Genomic DNA, 15388 nt, shown 5'->3' with positions numbered 1-15388 from the left:
ATGAATCTCTTTGCAATATTTTACGGTTTATTTTTATGGTTCTAATCTGAAAGTTAAAAGGATTGTGGAAATGGAGGAATTATCTTAAAGCAAGTGCAGGTTGTTTTATTTTTTCGTTTCACTTGAAGATTGGGTAGAAAAATTTAAACAACAGAATGGTCTAGAATTAAGAAAATTGCACGGTGAAATTTCATTATGTAATGAACTGAATGAAAAATGTTTTAATAATTTTCTTTCTTTCATGAAAGATAAAATCTTAGAATACAGAATTGAAAATGTATACAACGCTAATGAAACGAGTATTTTTTACAAAACAATTTCTTCAAATAGTGTATACACAAAGCTGCAAAAATTGTTTCAAAATGTTAAAAGACAGGTTTTCAATGCACTAATGCGGACCGGTCCGACTCGCTTGCTTACGTCCTGATTGATGTCAAAACAGCGGTGTTTGGTAAAAAGCTCTCCCTTTACTTTCCATCGGGAATCTGGTTGACAAGGATTGTTTAAGAATCGCAATCTCCATCCTTGTTAGGCTGAAGATATGTCAGGCGCACAAATGCAGCTGTGGGGAAACTTTAACTAGTACGGTCTTGCACACTCTCGCTTGCCTATGATGCTGGTCGTGCCCCTCGCCACAGTGAACTTAGCATAATCATACAGAGAGCCCTCGTTACCGCGGGTATCTCGTCAATCCTCGAGCCTGTTGGGCTTGATAAAGATGACAGCCGACGCCCAAAATGCATGTACACCTTCCCTTACGAGCAGGGGAAATCTCTTATTAGGGACTCTACCTGCTCAGATACATTCTTACGCGAAAATCTTGCTCTGTCCGCTGTTGATCCTGGGCATGCTTCGAGGCTGGCCGAGGATCGTAAGATTCTCAAATCTGGCCACCTCTCGAACTCGCATTTTTTACTTCAATTGCCTCGAAGTCTTCGGGGATTTTCGGCCCCAAGACGCTCTGCTTCCTTCGCTCGATCGGTCGACGGATATCAAGGATAATGAGACCAGTCAAAATTTTTTTTAGATATTTTTAATGAAAAATAACGGATATTCAAATCAGATTTTTAAATAATAAATTTTTGCGTTTTTAAAATTTTCAATAAATGTATTTATTTTTTGATATAAGACGGCTTACATTAATGTGTCATTATTAATTCAATATGAACACTAAATTGGCAAATAAAAATGTTTTGCTCTTTTTAAAATTGGCGATGATTTGATGTTTAATGCGACAAAACCCCTGCATTACAGGATTATTAGCAAACTAGCAAGCGACCATCAGTTAATACTAAAATAAATAGAGTTTATAAATTTTAAATTTATGTAGACTTTGATTATAACGACGTTATTTGAAATATGAGAACAAGTAAAAGCGTCAGGGAAAAATGAAAGAATCACTAAAAATTGAACGACATAATCCATATTAAAGAAAAAACTCTTTATAAAAATGCTCGTTCTCTGGTAGAAACTCATAAGAAATGAAAGTTAAACCAAAAGACATTATCAAAAAATAATCTTTCCTCCTGTCTTTTAAAAATAAAGAAATTCAGATCACCAGAAAGCACAATAAAGAAAATTCACTTATTTTTTGATAAAATGTACTCAGGTCATAAATTCAGTGAGTATTCTTTTTACCTGGAAACAACTTTGCAGAACTCGTATGAGAATACAGCTGTTTTGTTTACTTTAACTAAGTCTATAAATTTTATATTTTAAAACAAGACGTGATGTACAAACCTGAATATTTATAGTGACTAACCAGATTATTTCTGATATTTTTATCGTAAAAAACCCTAAAAATTGGTATTTGTTAGTTTTGTCAGCAATTGTTAATTTTGACAAACATTTAACCGATGTGTGTATAGTTTTTTAAGCCTTTCTTCTAATTCTTTAAGGCTGTGTTTTCATCATGGATTAAATTGTCTCATATTTAATATGTTTGATAATTCTGTCTTCAAAGCCAGTTATGTTTTACTGCTGTTTTTCATTGTCTTGTCTAATTTTCCTATTGCTGTTATGGCATTTGAAGCATTTCGTGATTATTTATAACAAATAACTTTTTTAGTTAAACTATCTAATATTATTGCTCTGCAGTCTGAATATTTTATCAGTTCGCAAAGAACCTGTGACATCGAGGAGTATAGTAATTAAAAAAGTTGATCAGTTGTTTTTTGTCTTTTAAAAACTTTCAAGTTTTCTTCGTACTTAAAAAATTTTCAAATTTTTCCCGTGACAGCAGAAATCAAATGTTTATTATCGATTTGAGCGAAAAATCATAATAAGGGCCTAAAATTTCCTAAGCGCAAATTTTGCAGTGTGGCTACAATTGATATTAAAACATCTAAAAATACTATAAATTAAACATATTTTATTTCTAAAGATCAGATTTATTTCTAAGATTTGGACACATTCACTTGCACAGTTTAACTGCGACAACCTTCAAATTGTATTCCATTGATTGTAATGGATGCCACTAATAAATTATAAACAAAAAAACCACAAAAGAGGGCCCTCCAGTGTGCATATCGAAAACGCTGGCTTCATTAATAATATGATGTGCCATTTGTTCTTTTGCTTGATGATAGCCCGGGTAACTATTAGTTACTATATGGTTAAAACTTAGTTGTGGCATAACTTCTTACAAAAGAACCGCCTGAGCCTATAGAAAGTATTGTGATCAATCACCGAAACATGTACAAGATTGTCCAAAAATAGAAAAATCACTCTCTAATAGCTAAAAAAAACTTAAATTTACGGCATAATGAATAAGAGATTTAAATCGTCTAAGGCAGGGGTGTCAAATATGCGGCTCTTTGCATGTATAAATGCGGCCCGCGAGCCCTTAAAATATAAAATAGTTTTAATTAAAATAAATCTTATTTTTTATTAATTATTATTTAATTATCTTAATTATTCATGGCAAACCTAATAAATTGTGCCACGTGGAAGCACACGGATTATTTTTATGTTGTGCTTTTTTACAATATCGTCGTTGTTATTTTTGCATGTAATTGGATTCAGAAGGAATAATTTGCGATGTAGTTTCGTTTAATAATCAAATTATCCGAAATTTCATCATTTTGTAACATTTTTGAAATATTCCTATAATCTGTTCTTCTTACATATTCTCGTCATTATTTTATCTCATCCTTATTAATTCACTTTTTCCAGAGTTTGTTTCTCTATCAAGTGCCGTGTTCCAAATATCTATGCACAGAGCACATTTTTGGATCTATTTTTAATAATTAGTTTATTGTAAATCTTGTTTGACTATGTCACTTGTTTTTCTGCAACTAAAAACTGGTGTTTGTGAGATGAAACTGAATGTTTCAAAAAATGGGAACTTTTCCATTTTGTACAACGATGATGCAAAAATACATTATTTGATATGTAACCAGTTAATCACAGTAGCTGAAAGTTATGAAATCAGCAATTTCCTTGATAGAGGGAATATGAGTTTGCTCATCGCCAACTTTTAATGGTGTGGAAAAACGGCACACTTCACAATCTGACACTATTTTCCGAATAATTTCCCTTTTTATTCCGAAGAACTGCGCATGCAATGGTATTCCAAGTTGTGTCCACTAACAGAAAAAACACAAGTGTAACGCGTCCGGCTCGTGACACAATAAAATCACCTGAAAAGATGACGATTTCAATTGTTGCAATTTGAAAAATTTTGATCCTCTCGTCGACGACTAAATTAAGTGAATAATAATGATACATGTCACTGAATGGCCGGAAGTAATAGTCATTCGACTATCAAAGAAAGAATCACTCCTCTATAATAACGAATTGCCATTGTAGTCATGTAACTTGACATTTCTATAAAAATAGTAAACATTATAGACTACAATTGCAATGAATATGAAATGATCAGCGCTATTTGTAAATATATTACAATGATGAGTTATTGCAAGGTCGGTGGTATTGAAATTCATTCGTTCAATGATCAAAGAAAGATTTAATCAAACAAAATATGGCAATATAAATGATTGCATACTATAGTGAAAAATAAAAAACTGACAATTTTTTAAATATTAAATAAAATATATAGAAACATAAGCCCCTTAATTAAATCCTAGGGCCGCACTTTGCGAATCACTGATCTAGATTTAAAAAAATTGTTTATTATATTAATTTTCCAGATATTATTTGAAAAAATAAATAAAATATTTTCAAGTTCAGTTTTTGTTATCATGAACCTGGACATGTCTAAGTTGTCAGATCATATGGATGAAGGTTTTTGTTGGTGATAATATTTTGAGTAGTCAAAAATATAGATCTCCAGCTCATAATTGCAAAATTACAGGGCGGGTTTTATGAATTCTCTCCTGAGAGTCCAGAATTTCGAGACCTTTCACCATCTCTCAAAGAATGTCTAAAGGATCTTGCAAAACTAGAAGAAATAACATGGGATACTAGTGAACCACAGTTTGATGACGACAGATGTGGTTTTTGCTACCGGCTAATGCGAACAAAGTCTGAAAGTTCTTTTGTACTTGATGGACACGTGTATGGCCATAAAAAATGCTTAGCGTTTGTATATGGAGATTCTTGTTTCGATAATTTTAGGCGTTTTTCAGTTGAATCTCAATATTTTAAAGATGAACTTGAAAGTTATTTAAATTCGTGAACATTTTTCGTTTTTCCTTATTGGTTTCACATTTTTCATGTTTTCGCTTTGTGAGTTATCGAGAGTTTTTAGTTAGGAAATAAAAAAGGAAATAAACAAGGAAATAAAAAAGCATATTTCTTACGTAATAAATTAAATTATTTCATTTGAATCGTTTAATTTTAATCAACTAAATTATCTAATTAGGAGTCTAAATCGTCAGTGATTTGCCTTCTTAGTTTGGAAGAAGTGTTTATCACAAACTTCCTTTGCTTTTTAATTTCCTTTTCGAGGTTTTTTTCCAGTTGAGTGTCCACGTGGCATGTCAGCTCCGCGGAGTTACTCTACGTCGTCTACCTTCATTCCATGTCTGTGTTCAACCAGCGTACTTTCCAGCGTCCTTTTTAGCTTAACCGACTAGATGTCTGTCCTCGGTACTTCTTTAGTGGATAACTTATCCATGTGACTTTTAAAGAACCTTAAGACAACCGCATCCCATTTCAGAACTAACGTAATAATATTTACTTTTGCTTCCTAGAGAACCGAAAGTTCGTTTAGAAACAATCTTTATTCAAACTGTCCTGTGGGCCATTGTTCCCTTTGGATAATTATTGTGAATGAGTAGGTAGGTCTACATTTGATTCCTCTATAGTGGATCTATCGATGCATCTGCCTGCCCTAAATGTCGAACTACAAGGGGAAAATAAATTAAATTATCAAATTTATAGGATATATCAATGCCTTCGCTAAGAAATTAATTTTATGGAAAGCGCAGATATCAAATAATGGTTACACATATTTTCCTTATTTGTCAGAAAATTTCGAAAGTGGGTCAACTGATAAATATTTAAAAATAATTAAAGATTTAAGTTCGCAATTTGATACAAGATTTCAGGTTTTTAGTATTTAATTTAACCTGACAGAGCTTTAAAGAAGGTGCAAATTCAATGAGATTATTTGCATCTCCATTAATTATGAAATGTGAGGAAATTTCCGGCATTTACCAACTGGAATTGATTGATTTTCAAAATGATGTCGAACTGAAAAGTTTGTTCAGCAACATTGCAATAATTGACTTTTATTCGAGAATTCCAGAGAACCGATTACCGAATCTAGCCAATAATACAAAAAAAATTTAGCGATATTTGGATCAACATATGTCTGCGAATCGACATTTACTAAACTTGTCCGAATTAAAACAAAATAAAAATTGTAGTTATCCGTCTTGGTTATATTATTGAGGTAAGACATCGAACAGGAGAGACTTACATTTAAGGAAAACCCTCTTTTTGGGGAAAGCCTCAAAATTAAGGAAAAATTCCCACAATTCTGGGTCGCACTGTACTTATGGTTCTCCTCAAATTATAAATTGTTAACAAAAAAAAAATTAATCAAAACCAAAACCGGAATTATTAGTAAGATTAATTAGATTAATGAAATTCAGTCAAATCGAATTTTGACATTAATTTCATTTTCAAAATTCTTTTCACGCGAGCCAATCTGTACATTGAATTTTGCGCAGGCAATTATTTCATCGTCTTCTAAAAACTTAACAAAAACTTTTAGATTCATCGGCTATATGATAAATATATATAAAATACATTCAAATGTACATTGGGAAGTTTCCGTCTATAGTCAAAGCTGATTTGACTGTTTTCTACAGGTGGACACTGCTCTGAGATATAAAGACATGCTTTGGGTGCTCTAAAAATGGGAAGACGGGGTCTTTCGATAAATCCCTCCGCGCTGATTTTTCCAAGTGACTTTGCTAAAAATAAAATCGTATTTATACATATGTTAAGATTTATTTTTATTTCCAAATTCTCCCCTCCATATACATAACATGAGGTCATATTACAATCTGTAACATCAATGCTTGTAATAGATGATGATCCCCCACATTCTTCAAATGCTACTGGACCACAAGTCACATTAGACAAAATAAAAATTAAAACTGTTATTATCATATATAATCACAAAAAATGGCCTAATTATTTTAATGTTAGTTTATTCAAACAAATTTAAAAAAATTCAATTTAATTAAAAATTTTTTAACAATATAATCATTGATCTATCTATGATTACTTACCAATGAAAAATCTTCAGTATGTAAAACCCTTCCGGAAACAAATGACGTGCGGTGAGCAACGGTAGGAAGCTGACAAATGGGAACTGGGCTAACCAGATATTCCTTACCTCTCTTTAAATCCGGAAAGCTGTATTGAAGATTTGGAGCCTAATGTTGATCAGCACAAACAGTTCCTTCTTCCTTGGCTTCTTCATTCAATTAGTTAGCTATGACTGTTTGTGCAGGGTTTGTTATGCTAAGCAAGCTTAGGGGTTAATAATAATATTTATATAATTTAAAGTTTAATTGACAACCATTGAGACGGGCCAGTTCTGGTATTCTATCAGTAATCAAAAACAGTAAAAACGTGTCAGGAACTCGAGGAGCAAAGCAGGAGGTTGTGGTGAGCACACAGTTTATCGACTGAGGGTCCATTTCAGTCAGCAAGTCTTTGAATTTCTGCACATTTGTTGTTAATTTGTCCTTTTTTTGATGAATTCTAAGACGAAGGGAGTGAGTCCTCCAAAAGTAACTCAAATGTGGCCAATCCACCTATCGAATACAAAAATGGACACCCTCTTGAGTTTGTAGACAAAAAAAGCTAAAATGAACACTTTATTGTTTTACTCTTAAAAACTTGCCCGCTATTTTATAAAAACTCAAGTTTCTTTTCATGATTGTCAATCAAATAGGCGACAAACTTAGCATATAAATTGACTTATTTATATATTCAAACATGCCAGAGTGAAACAAATTAGGTGCAAAGTAAACACTCAAATTATAAGGAGTCATCAGGTTCTTATCTGAATAACTCGACACTTTGTTTCCATGTCTTACAATCATTCCAAGAAGCTTTTTATCCTGATCTGTAAGCTGGCTGATCACACTTTGAGCTTGCTCAAGAGTCATCTTATCATAATTCTTTACTGTTTCGCCAACTTCTCTCATTCTCGGGAAATAATAAGCTTCACAAACCCAAAGTCGGCTTTTTATTAATAAAGGTTTTTTTAACATTGATCATAATTAACTTATCGGAACAAATTGAGAGCCCTGACAATACATAAAGATTTATCCAGAAGGGTTTGAATCCTGTAATACACACACTTGGTTAATTGATTCATTTAGTATTGATTTAGTTTGGATTCGAATTTTATTTCCAGATAGGGATAGGTTATGCAGATGACGTCGACTTCGTGTCAGACGACAAATCGGCCTTACTTCGACTCCTTGAAGTGGCACCTGCTGAGCTGAACAGATGGTTCCTTAAAATGAACGTTGGAAAAACCGACATCGTTGAAATCATGAGGATGGAGAGCAGCTCAAGTGAAGCCTGGCGCAAAACGAACAAACTCGGTTCTCTACTTGGGGACGGCCATGATATTGTTAGAAGAAAGGCTCTCGCTTGGGCCACGATGAACAAGATAAAGAAAGAGTGGATCGGCAAACGACGACTCTGTACGTCACTTCGTCTGAGGATGTATGAAGCCTTTGTCAAACCAATCCTGACATATAATTCGGCGACCTGGGGAATGTCTAGTACTGACAACGTGGACTCGATTCTTTTCACCGCAGGCAACTTAGATCCCTACTGGGATTGAACTGGCCTATAAGAATCAACCAGGATCGCTATACAATAGATGCAGAACTGGCCCTCTGAGTGTGGAAATCGTTAATATGCGGTGGAGGTTATTTGGCCATATTCTACGAATGGACATGCTTGCCCCAGCTAACATAGCAATGGAGGGCTACTTCCTGAAAGAGGGATCGAGCTTCCGTGGACGTCCACGTGTTACGCTGCCGGGAAACACTTGACGGAGACCTGAAATGTGTGAAGAAAAGGCTAAGGAGTGGTGAGGATCTGGACGAGCTGAGGAAACTCGCTCACGACAGAGGAGGTTGGAGGAGGCTGGTTCAAAGGATTGTTTTTAATGCTGCACGAGTAAAATTATAACTAATATGATTCTACGTATGTTGCAAATAATAATAATAATAGGGATAGGTTCACTGTAAAAATCTCTAACGTTTGAATGAATTCATCTCGTGATTATTAATAAGAATAATTTCAATTTTAAAATTAATTAATTTCATAAAATATTGTGTCACGATTTTTATTATTTTATTTCTGGTGATGAACAAAGGAATTACTAGAGGATTCAATAACTCACGTGGACGATATAACAATTCTCGAGGTACTTATAGAGGAGCATCTTACTCCTACAATCAGCCATCTGAACTAAAATGTTTGGGAGGAGCAAGGAAAAGAGCTTTGACGATTTATTGCTTCTTAATTGCTCAGGATTTGACCAAGTTCCATTCTTTAATGCACCCATTTTTAACGAAAATGAGCAGCAAATTGGATCGGTTGTTTATGACTTAATGTGTAGTGTGGATGATGTCCTTGGTCCCATAAATAGTTTTATGTGCTCAGTCAAAACATCTCATGGAATAAAACCTGAGTCGTTTCAAGATCAAACCAAATTTTACGTTGATTCTGCTAAACTTCTTCCAATGTCTCGCTTTACTCAGCCTGAAAGTAATTCACGGGAAGGGGATCGTCACGCGGGCAGAGGTACTTCCCGAGGAGGACCTCGCGGTGCAAGTCGAGGAAGAGGTCGTGGTCTGGAGGAACCCTAAAAATTGGTATTTGTTAGTTTTGTCAGCAATTGTTAATTTTGACAAACATTTAACCGATGTGTGTATAGTTTTTTAAGCCTTTCTCTCTAATTCTTTAAGGCTGTGTTTTCATCATGGATTAAATTGTCTCATATTTTAATGTTTGATAATTCTGTCTTCAAAGCCAGTTATGTTTTACTGCTGTTTTCATTGTCTTGTATAATTTTCCTATTGCTGTTATGGCATTTGAAGCATTTCGTGATTATTTATAACAAATAACTTTTTTAGTTAAACTATCTAATATTATTGCTCTGCAGTCTGAATATTTTATCAGTTCGCAAAGAACCTGTGACATCGAGGAGTATAGTAATTAAAAAAGTTGATCAGTTGTTTTTTGTCTTTTAAAAACTTTCAAGTTTTCTTCGTACTTAAAAAATTTTCAAATTTTTCCCGTGACAGCAGAAATCAAATGTTTATTATCGATTTGAGCGAAAAATCATAATAAGGGTCTAGAATTTCTTAAGCGCAAATTTTGCAGTGTGGCTACAATTGATATTAAAACATCTAAAAATACTATAAATTAAACATATTTTATTTCTAAAGATCAGATTTATTTCTAAGATTTGGACACATTCACTTGCACAGGTTAACTGCGACAACCTTCAAATTGTATTCCATTGATTGTAATGGATGGCACTAATAAATTATAAACAAAAAAACCACAAAAAGAGGGCCCTCTAGTGTGCATATCGAAAACGCTGGCTTCTTTAATAATATGATGTGCCATTTGTTCTTTTGCTTGATAATACCCTGGGTAATTATTAGTTACTATATAGTCAAAACGTAGTTGTGGCATAACTTCTTGCAAAAGAATCGCCTGAGCCGATAGAAAGTATTGTGATTAATCACCGAAACATGTACAAGATTGTCCAAAAATACGAAAATCACTCTCTAATAGCTAAAAAACCTTAAATTTACGGCATAATGAAGAAAAGATTTAAATTATCTAAGGCAGGGGTGTCAAATATGCGGCTCTTTGCATGTATAGGTGCGGCCCGCGAGCCCTTAAAATATAAAATAGTTTTAATTAAAATAAATCTTATTTTTTATTAATTATTATTTAATTTTATTATATAAAACAAAAGAATTGCTCTGCAGAATTGGGATAACAATTTTCCCGTACACCAACGGGAAGTCCCTTGTTTGGGACTGCGCCTGCACCGACACCTTCTCAGAGACAAACCTGATCGCTTCAGCCTCCTCTCCAGGATATGCTTCACAGAACTACGAAAAAATTAAAAAATCAAAATATTCAGAGCTCAAGGACAGGTTCATAGTGCAACCGATTATTGTGGAGTCATCTGGAGTCTTCGGCCCGGAATCAATCTCTTTCATTAGGAAACTTGGATCCCTGATCTCGGTTCAAACGAAAGATAGAAGGGAGACCGAATGGCTATTTCAACGCCTTTCAACAACCGTTGTCAGGGGTAATAGCCACGCTATCCTTTCTGCTCTTAAGCAACCTTAATTAACCTATATTTTCTTTTGTATTATTATTTAATTATCTTAATTATTCATGGCAAACCTAATAAATTGTGCTACGTGGAAGCACACGGATTCTCTTCATGTTGTGCTTTTTTTACAATATCGTCGTTATTATTTTTGAATGTAATTGGATTCAGAAGGAATAATTCGCGATGTAGTTTCGTTTAATGATCAAATTATCCGAAATTTCATCATTTTGTAACATTTTTTGAATTGATTCCTATAATCTGTTCTTCTTACATATTCTGAACTTATTTATCATTATTTTGTACATTTTTTGAATTGATTCCTATAATCTGTTCTTCTTACATATTCTGAACTTATTTATCATTATTTTGTACATTTTTTGAATTGATTCCTATAATCTGTTCTTCTTACATATTCTGAACTTATTTATCATTATTTTGTACATTTTTTGAATTGATTCCTATAATCTGTTCTTCTTACATATTCTGAACTTATTTATCATTATTTTGTACATTTTTTGAATTGATTCCTATAATCTGTTCTTCTTACATATTCTGAACTTATTTATCATTATTTTGTACATTTTTTGATTTGATTCCTATAATCTGTTCTTCTTACATATTCTGAACTTATTTATCATTATTTTGTACATTTTTTGAATTGATTCCTATAATCTGTTCTTCTTACATATTCTGAACTTATTTATCATTATTTTGTACATTTTCTGAATTGATTCCTATAATCTGTTCTTCTTACATATTCTGAACTTATTTATCATTATTTTGTACATTTTTTGAATTGATTCCTATAATCTGTTCTTCTTACATATTCTGAACTTATTTATCATTATTTTGTACATTTTTTGAATTGATTCCTATAATCTGTTCTTCTTACATATTCTGAACTTATTTATCATTATTTTGTACATTTTTTGAATTGATTCCTATAATCTAGAGGTGCACCGATTAATCTGCCGATTAATCGGTAATGTAATTATTTTCCGAAATACAATTGTATACAACAAAACGTTAAAAAAACAAATTTTGTTTAAAAGAATCAATAATTAAAGTCTAATGTTTTAAAATTATATTGAAGGTACATCATCATTTCTCCATTCTCTGGCAAAAGTCTATTTCTTTTCGGTTGATATATATTTCCTCCAGTGCTGAAAACTCTTTCGCATTCTACAGACGAAGCAGGAGCTGTTAAATATTTCAACGCCATTTTACTTAAGCGGGGAAATATATTCGTGAAGTATATTATCAGTTCGTGGTATTAAATCTAGCTCTAAATAATTTTGAAGTTCCGTCAAATAGCAATGTTGGTAATTTTTCTCCATAGACATAATTCGGTTAGAAGATGAAATTTGAGAAAATATTTTTTCAAATGTTAATGTTTCCGAATTTTGTATTTTTGTCAAAGAAATGGCATTTTCAGATAACTTCGTGTCATGAGAATTACTATCCTTCATATATTTAACAATCAATTTTTTAATTCTTTCAATCATACAAGTCTTATGAAATCTTGAAGTCTTATGAAACAAAATATTTAATTACATTTTTAATAAAATAAATTACTATCGGTGAAATTGGCGGATAATCGGTAATCGGCAAAATCCAAAAATGGTTATCGGTGCATCACTAATTCTTATAATCTGTTCTTCTTACATATTCTGAATTTATTTGTTAATGACAAATTAATGACGAATAAGTTCCGAATAGATAAATTATCACATATAAATTATCACTAGGGCAATTTTTTTTAACCTAAAAACTTCGATTTTTTAACCTAAAAATTTTAACTTTTTAACCTAAAAATAACCAAATTTTAACCTATAAAACAAAAATTTTAACCTAACAAATTTTAACTTAAGAATCATTTATTATACAAACATATAACATAATTCTCTATATTTTCAATATTAAAATTTCTGTTATCCCTCATAAAGTTTTTAATTTGAGAGAAGCATCGTTCTATGGAAGAGGATGAAGGCTGACACTTTAAAAGCATACAATATTCTTCAGGAGAAATTGATGAATTTGTCATTCTTATAATTTGACATAAATCATTTTTTTGTAATCGTTCATTCAAATATTTTTCAATTATATCTGATTCGTCGTCAAATTTTAAATTCTTTAGCTCATTGTAAGCTAACTCTATTGAGGAGTGAGAACTTTCAAATTTGCACAATAATTCTGCTATTATTAAACTAGTTTTACCTGGAATTGTCGAATAATTTCTAACAATAGAACTTAAGCTTTTTACTAGAGATTCATCTCTTAGGCTATTTTTTGCAGCCTGAACAATGATTCCATCATCAGGAATTGTTTTGAAAATGTTTATCACATGTATTAAATTTTTTGCATAATAAAATGCAGCAGTTAGCCAAGTACCCCATCTAGTTAAAACTACATGAGGTGGAATTCCAATTTCATTAAATAGTCGTTTTCTCTTGTTATTTTTTGTTATTGCCGCTTGAATTGATGCAATAAGAGAATCAATTTCAGGATAAATAGTCCTGATTTTCATTGAACAATTATGCATCAGATGAGCAACACAAGTTACGTGAAATAACCTTGGATATAAAAGCTTAAGAACTTTTCCAGCTATAATTATATGTTAAATTAAAACCTGCTAGCATATATTTAGCGGAATCTGTTATTAGGAGAAGGAAATTTTGTCTTTCAATTAAAACGCATTTAATCGTATCGTCAACAATTTGAATAATTGTTTCTTTGGTAGAAGTTTTATCAATTTTTACGAAAGAAATCAAATAAGTTTTATCGGGATTTTTAAGTATCCCCATTAAAACTGCAACAAATTTTTGACTACGAATAGTGACCTCGTCACTTATGGCGAATACAAGTTGATTTCTAAAAAATTATATATTCATAAACCTAAACTTTTCTTGAAATAATACAATATATTCAGTTTTCAATTGTTTAACGCACATTCGTGCTTTGTATTGGGAAGGAAGAGGCAAAGAAGTATTCTTGAATAAATTCTTTAGAGGAGGCATAGTCAATTTATGCAAGGGTATATCGCATTGAATAAATGCTTTAGTGACTTGCATTGACCAGTCATCATTGGGTAACTCGTCCAAACAAGGCTGATAGAAATTATTCTCTAAAAATTATATTAATTTGTAAAAACTTAATAAATTTGAGTGCTTCTTCGATTCTCGGTGAGAATTCACAAAATGCTTTTTCTCACACCTGACTGTGCATAAGCAAAGTTGACATTGCAACTCGCCATTCTCTCGTAATAAAAACTCCAGCGGATATTCAATAACAATTTTTTTTGCCTTAAAATACATTGTTTTTGCAGTACTTGGCATACTAAACACCCACGCGCTATTTTAAATAAAGTTAAAATTTTTAACTTTATAAAAAAATTTTTTTTAACTTTTTAACTTTATTTTTTTCTTTAATAAGTAACTATTTCATTTAAAAAATACTTTATTTTTACTTTTAAGCCAAAATACACATTTTCATATATTTTAACTTTTTTAACTTAAATTGCCCTAATTATCACATATAACCATGCATTAAAAATATAACTTGTCATCCAAGCATTTTTTGAAGACATATATAATACATTATGCTGTTCAATATTAAAATTTTTTAAACAACGAGGAGACTTGTATTTTCCGATTACCAAAGGTTTCATTTTCTCACCAATTAAATTTGTACATAAAAGAACGGTAACTCTTTCTTTATTTTTTTGCCACCACTACAAGTGTCCGTTAACTCTACGAAGGATCTACAGTCGGATTATTTGACAAATAATCCAGTCTCATCGCAGTTGAAGATATCCTTGTTGGAATATGCTTCCATGTGATTATCATAAGTTTTAAAAAAGCTTTTCAGCATGGATGTGTCGCATTACTTTTTTCACCAGAAATTGCTTTAAAAAAAGTTGATGCCGTTTCTTAAAACGGTCAAGCCATCCATTGGAAGCTTTAAATTCTGGTAAATTTAAAATTTGAGCTGCTTTCTTGGCAGTAGTTTGTAATAATGGTCCGGAAACTACTAAATTATAATTTCTAAATCTATAGAAATTTATGCATACTTAATTATTACTTTTGAAATGAAGTAAAAACGACCTTGTCGAGAAATGAATGTTTATCACTATTATCGGGTTCTCTGAAGCCCTCAGAACCTTCACATCCATCAAAATTACATATTTCTCGTTTGATTCTAGAAATACAGTGAATACTTCAAAATTTGTCATTTTTGGTTCCGTCATTTTTTGCGGCGAATTTAAGAAATGGCGAATTTCAGAATATAATCAATTATTTTTGAATGTGAGTAGAACTGTTTAATAATTCGAAAATAGCCAAAATTGACGTGATTGAAAAAATTAATTTTATTTTAAGAAAGAATTATGCTTTTTTGTCAAAGTAATATTCCAGTCCTGTTTGTTGTCTTTTTATATTTTGATTTTTTCCCTCAAATCTTCGAATTGAAGTAACTAGACGCACGTCTTCGTTTTCGCCAATTTCGATTAGTGACTTCTCAATTTCTCTTAATTTTACACCGATCTCATTTCTAGTGAGATAAACTATTGTTTGTTCA

This window comes from Octopus sinensis, unplaced genomic scaffold (genome assembly GCF_006345805.1).
Source record: "Octopus sinensis unplaced genomic scaffold, ASM634580v1 Contig19020, whole genome shotgun sequence".
Classification (NCBI taxonomy): domain Eukaryota; kingdom Metazoa; phylum Mollusca; class Cephalopoda; order Octopoda; family Octopodidae; genus Octopus; species Octopus sinensis.
This window is presented reverse-complemented; position numbering follows the sequence as displayed.